Genomic DNA, 7,221 nt, shown 5'->3' on the forward strand with positions numbered 1-7,221 from the left:
ACTTAGAAATTTCAGCTGCGATGAATGGTTGGTCTGGTGAGCAGTTGTTACATGTAGCCAAGACTAGACTAACAGGTGAAGCGAAAACATATGTAAGGTGTTCTGAGGCCTTAAGGAAGGTAGGACAGTTTAAGCAGTTAAAGGAAGGGCTTTTACAAAGATAAAAGAAACAGAATAGTGATTGGTACTTTAGGGAGAGGTTAAGTACAATGATGAAGATACAGGGGGAGACGGTGGAGAAATTTGCGGACAGGATAAGGGAAATTAATGAGTATACTTATGAGTTGGGTCAGAGCGATGAAGTGAATAGTGTTCTGTTGCAGGAGGCTGAGCAAAGGGCACTTGATGTACTTTTGAGAGGGTTACAGGCATATTTGTCACAGAAAGTGCGTGGGAAGATTTCTATTCGGCCATTCAGCTGGCAATTCAGTGTGAGGAAATAGACGTGGCAACAGGAATACGCGAGAGGCAAACAGTATTTGCAGCAGGTATAAAATGTTATAAGTGTGGTCGTACGGGACATGTGCAGAGGCAATGTACCCAGTCACCAAGGAATAGAGGAAGGGGTGGAAATCAGCAGCTTGGAGGATGGAGAAATGGAGATAGGAGAGGTGGACAAGCGTTAAACGACAGAGGGGACCCAAGACCCACCTAAAGGAGCTCCCGTTTAATTTCAATGCTACGAATACATATACAGAGGTGGAATGTTCAGTGGTAAGATCCGTAGGACCTAAAAAATTTAAGATTTAACGAACTATGGAACTTTGTGGAATGGTATTTCCGCTAGGGGAAACTGTTGTCAATGCAGAGCTGTCGTGACGGGCGTTCACTGTAATGAACAAACCAATTGAACCATGCACATTAGCATTATGGCTTAATTCGCATGAGTGTGTGTTTAGTGGCACCGGGAAGTCGCTTTAGGTAAGTGTGGAGTCTAATCTACCTGTGGGTACAGTATGTGTTATTGAACCATTGGAGGATAATGAAGATTTGGGTTCGCTGGGTTGTTTTGTGAGACATAGTGTTGTACGACGGGCGAGTAGTTCCCGTGAATGTGGATAATTTTAGCGCTGTAGACGCGAATTTGAGGAAAGGAGTTTTAGTAGCAAATTTGGATGTGCCAGATGACGAAGACTGGTGTTCGAGAGGTAGGCGAAGCGATCAACCACTAACTGCCGATAGAACTGCATTGCAGTGACAAAATTAAGCATTTGAAAGGACAAGAAAGGGAGCAGATGGAAGAATTATTGTGGGAATTTAAGGATTTGTTTTTTTCCACAAGGGCCGTTACCAGCAACTCCATTAGTTCAACATAGTATACCAACAGGGAATGAAGCACCGGTTTACCGTAAACCATACAGAATACAGAGATATTTGCAGCCGATTGTGGAGGATTTCATCGATCAGCAGCTTGTGGACGGTATTATAGAGCAGAGAAATAGTTGCTGGGGAGGGGCGTTGTTGATGTGCCTAAAAAAAAAAAATCTATGGATGGAACTAAGAAATACAGGTTCTGTTGTGACTACCGATACCTCAGTAATAAGACAGTAACAGACGCATACCCCGTTCCAAACATATTGGAGACTTTGGATTACTTAGGACAGTGCCAGTACTTCTCTACGATGGATTTGACAAGTGGTTACCATCAGTTAGAGGTGGCTCCAGAGGATCATCCAAAAACTGCTTTCTCTACTCCTGGAGGCCATTACCAGTACATTAGAATGCCATTTGGTTTGCAAAATGCTCAGGCAACATTTCAGAGGTTGCTAGAGAATGTCTTGAGGGGTTTGAAACCACAGCAGTGTCTGGTCAATTTGGATGATATTATAGTGTTTTCAAGTGGTATGGAGCAACATAGACAACAGTTAAGGGAAGTCTTTGGAGCAGCTCGTTTGACGCTGAGACTGGAAAAGTGTCATTTTGCATTAGAAGAAGTATAATATTTGGGTCATATTATCAGTAAGGACAGAGTGCGAACAGATCCAAGGTTGGTACAGGCTGTAAGGGATTTTCAGGAACCAAAAACAGTTAAGGAACTGCAGTCATCCATCAGAATTTGCAATTTATATCGAAAGTTCGTGAAGGGTTTTGCAGATTTAGCACAGCTGTTGACGCAATTTTTACGGAAGGGTGTGAACTTTGAGTGGACAGAAAAGTGTCAGAAAGTGTTTGACAAACTGAAAGAAGTGTTGACATCAAGTCCGGTTCTTGTGTTTCCAGATTTTGAAAAGGAGTTTACACTAGCATACGATGCATCAAATCAAGCATTAGGATGTGTTCTTATTGTTAGTCAGGAAACTGATGGGAAAGAACATCCTGCAGCCTATGCATCTAGACAGTTGAATGCAGCAGAGAGGAATTACTCAACAACTGAGAGGGAGATGCTTAAAGTAATCCATGGAATCAGATATTTTAAATGTTATTTATATGGGAGAAGATTTCGGGTAGTGACAGATCATGCTGCATTGAATTGGTTGTTGGGGTTGAAGGGTCCATCCACTAGACTTGCTAGATGGGCTGTGAGGCTTAGTGAATTTGACTACAAGGTGGTGCACAAGCCTGGGAAGAAGCACGGTAATAGGAAGCCCGCAAAAGTAGAAGTCATAGGTTATGACCTAGCAGTATGGCTAGAATTACAGGATGCAGACAACGATTGTAAATTGTATTGGACACAGCCACAATTTAATATGTATGATGGTCTTCTGCGCAAGGAAACAAAGTTAGGACCAAGGGTAGTAGTGCCAGCGAAGTTGAGGGATGAGGTTTTAAAGAAAGCACACGATAACGTGTTGTCTGGTCATGGCGAGTGTAGAGCGACAAATAGTATTGGTGAAGAGGTAGGAAAGGAGATGTGGATCAGTATGTCAAGAATTGTATATAATGTGTGCAAAGAGCAGATTTGAGCTGGGAACAGATACGGCTACAATGATTACCAGAAGCGACATGTCCATTTTCTCTGTTGGAGATCAATGTCTTAGGACCTTTCAGGTGAACACCATCGGGGAACAGATTCGTTCTCACAATAATAGACCATTTTTCGAGGTATGTGGAGATAGATGGTGGCTATGCCAAATCAACAGGCAGCAATGGTCACGCAAGTGTTGGTAAACAACTGGACTTTGAAGTTTGGTGTACCAGAAACAATAATTACTGACCAAGGGACCAACTTCATGTCGGATTTAATGAAGGAACTGTGTAAACTGTTGAACATAAAGAAGTTGAGAATGAGCGCGTTGCATCCACAGGCAAACGGTAGGACAGAACGGGTGCACAGAACAATCGGGAAAATGTTGAGTTTTTATGTGGATTCTCATCACTATCAGTGGAACGAGTATATGAAGCATGTTGTATGTCCATATAATGCAAAAGTCCATACAAATTCCGGTATGTCTCCAAATGAGGTAGTGTACGAGTGAAAAATGCCGTCACCATTTGATTTAGTGAACCTACAGAAAGGGAAGACTGTGAATCTGTATGTCAATTTGCAAGGACAATTCGGGATGTTTGGAAACAGGTACGAAAGGCGAATATAAAGGCCCTGGAAAGGCAGGAAGATGCAGTAAAGCAGAAAGGAAGTTTAACGCAGTATAGAGTGGGGCAATGGGTAATGCTGTCCAGCCCCTATACGCAAAAAGGGAAAATGATGAGTTCCTCACGAGGTCTCAAGGGCCATACCAAGTTGTTGAAACCACATCCCCCATTAGTGTTAAGCTTCAGCTGCCAACTAGAACAACAATAGTACACATTGGGTGGTTACGGCCATGTAAGTGTTGCCCGAATAAGATTCCAGGTGTGTCACAGGAAGGAAAGAGGAAGAGAGAGTGAAGAGAGGTGCTAAGCACAGAGAGAACCAGGAAATTGGAGTACAGCATGAAGTACCGTATGCTTTGTGAGTCCAGAAAGTAGTAGAGTATTTGTAGTTTTCTGTTTGTTTTCATGTCATGTATCATTGGGTTTGCGTAGAGTAATTAGGCATTGTATTTTCATATGTTGTATGTATTTTCGAATAAGCCTGCTGCATACAGCAGTCCTTTTGAAGAGGGAGGAAGGCTGCTGGTGATCCCTGTCCTCAGATCACTGAAAAGGGGAGCATTGAGCAAGTTTGTGGAAGTGAAAACTGAAGAAGTATTGCTGATCTCAGCAACTAGAAACCGGGGAGACGCAAGATTGCAAGGGAGGAATTATGAAGCTGCCATAGAGAGAAGGTAAAGGTATGTCCAGCCAGGGTGGTAAGTACCAATCTGGACATACGCACAGTGCAATTATATTTAGCCAGGGAAAAAGGAATAGACTGTCCAAGGGACATTGTGGAGCCAAAATTGAGCTTGCAACAGGTCAGGATGCATTGGATCTTCTCCACCTATGAGAATTTGGTAGTAGTAGCAGCAAGTTGTCTTGAGCAGGGAGTATTTGCAGAAGCGAAACACATAGAGCTCGGAGGGAGGGGGTGGTGGTTAGTGTTTAACATCCCGTCGACAATGAGGTCATTAGAGACAGAGCGCAAGCTCGGGTTAGGGAAGGATTGGGAAGGAAATCGGCCGTGCCCTTCCAAAGGAACTATCCCGGCATTTGCCTGAAACGATTTAGGGAAATCACGGAAAACCTAAATCAGGATGGCTGGAGACGGGATTGAACCGTCGTCCTCCCGAATGCGAGTCCAGTGTGCTAACCACTGCGCCACCTCGCTCGGTAGCTCGGAGGGAGCAGAATTTTAATCAGTGGAACTAAGTGTAACATAATAGGACCAACCTCCCACCTGCCAGCATCAATTTCAGGAGTCACGCAACTGAATGTTACGCAGCCACAGCTGTACTGGCCAGAAGCCACTTTAGAGTTTTTGCCAAGGCAGAATCTGACCTTGTTAAATCAAACTCTGGAGCCAGGTCTGTTGAGATCCATAAACCAGTTCATTTTAGAGTAAGAGGAGCACATGTCAGCCAAACAGCCTGTGCAACATGTCGCTCAGTATAGGGAAAGGCAACGGTGGTAACAACCATTTTGAGCACCTCTGTGCCAAGTGTCATCTCAGCCTTCACTTTGTTATGAGTTGTTTTCTTTCTGATCAAGCAAAGAGCTAATTCTATGAGGGAACCAAGGGTAGTCAAAATCCCAGTGGATTGGATACCGAGGACGTGAGATGAGTAGGTAAGGGGTTGATCAAGCAGTTTTTGTCCAGTAAGGAATTTTTACATTTCATGTTATGGTTTTAAGAGGCACTAAACCACATTTAAGTTTTCTAATAGTAAGGATATATGCCATAGGTGCCGACCCAAACAAGTTAAGAGCTACTTAAGGGTCGACCCGGGGACCGGGTCTTTCTGAAGAGGGGAATAATGTAGCGACACCACCGTTTAGGATAGGGAAAGTTAGTTTTGTGCAATATTCTGAGCACAAGTTACAGCCAGGTGCAGGCCGGATTGCAGTGAGTTAGCGCATACCAACAGTTGCGAAGTAGAATAGAGGCCACAGGGCCGTCAAATTGCTCAAAGAGTATACGTAGCGGTTTTGTACGTCGCAAATGACAGGCAGAAGGGGCCCATTGGCCAACCTAGTGTGTTGTGAGTACGTGACGCGAAGCGGCGCGTATGGCAAAACAGAGGCACAAAGTCGCGTATAAATAGGTGCGGGTTTCTAATGAGATTCATTCAAGTGTGGCAGCTCTACTAGATGGCGGGGCATGTTACGCCACCAGCTACACACAGCAGCAGATGGATACCAGCGTTCCAGTCCACGGCGGGTCGCTGGTTTGACCCTCTGAGGCCGACGTGGGGTCCGTAGCCAGCCAGCAGCGGTCCACTCCGCGGCTTGCTACCAAGGGCAGTCGTCCTGGTTTCCAACGCACGCCGGAGGCATCTCGAGGCCAGGGCCACAGATTCGGACTCCTAATCGCAGGCACTCGTCACCGCGATCTCAGCCACGCCAGCGAGAAGGATTCAGCTGGCTGCCTGTGGCTCACACTAAGCGGTGCTGAGTTAGCAGGGACACAGACCGCCGAGTCAACTGCCGGCATCCTGACGACGACGCAACACCGCTGGCATACGAGGCAGGTTCGACACAGCATTCCATTGCACGGGCCGCTGGGGTGCTTCCTCAGCATTGCAGGGCCCTATGACGCAGATGAGGTGTATGAGGGCACTGTGGTTGGAAACTATACATCATTTGGAAAGCTCAGACTAGTCTTAATATGGTGCCTTCTACCTCTTCCTGCAACATTTTGGTCATCCTTGATACATTCGGTGGCCGAAGTTGCCACTGCACTAAGGATTTAGCTAAGGAGGTCAAGGAAAGGACACAAATACTTGGCAAGCTTGTACTCTCAGAGTCGTGTCCTAAGCAGTACGCTCCTGTGAAAAGGACATTACACCCACACACACTGAAATGTGGACAACAATACAGGGAGTAAAAATTACTGGCGTTTAAATTCAAAATAACGGGCATGAATATAAATTCCAGGGGTGACTCAAAGATAGACTAATCCACTGCAATTTAGGTTTTACACTGATGTGCTAAAACCTTATGCCTACCAGCATAATAGTGTGTTGGTCCAGTTTTTAAATGCAAAGTAGCAGTGATTCTGAATGACTTGGATTCAACAAGTCCACATACATGGCACCAGATGTCTATGCACAGGTCACGCACTTCCTATGAATGTGGCATGTGGGTGCACAGCTGGCACCCAATAGCATCCCAGATGTGTTCCATCAGGTTCAGATCAGATGAATTCGGTGACCAAGACATTATGAGTTCACCACTATGCTTTTCAAACCACTGCAGCAAGATTTTGGCCTTGTAACATCCGTTTGCTTGTTGGATGATGGCATCACCAGTGGGGGAAGATGTCAAGCTTGCCCAGGTGACTGTCCCCAAAACACAATACTGCCCCCCCCCCCCCCCTCCCCCCAATGGCCTGCACTCATGGTGCAGTCCACGTTTTGAGCAGCCATCTACCTGGATGATTATGTTCTGGTCAAGACCACAGACCTGGTGTAACAAGGAATATGATTCATATGACCACGCAACACATTTCCACTGAGCCACAATACAATCTAGACGATCCCAAGCCCACAGAAATCTTAATTGATGATGATGGGTCAACATGGTAAAGCGTAAAGGTTGTCTTTTGTGGAGCTCCATGATCAGTACCATGCACTAAATGCTTTGCCTGCATCAAATCTATACCTGTCCTGCTTTAAAGAGTGGGCTAGCCTCTGATTTCCACAT

The sequence above is a fragment of the Schistocerca americana genome, chromosome 2, assembly GCF_021461395.2.
Source record: "Schistocerca americana isolate TAMUIC-IGC-003095 chromosome 2, iqSchAmer2.1, whole genome shotgun sequence".
Taxonomy (NCBI): Eukaryota; Metazoa; Arthropoda; class Insecta; order Orthoptera; family Acrididae; genus Schistocerca; species Schistocerca americana.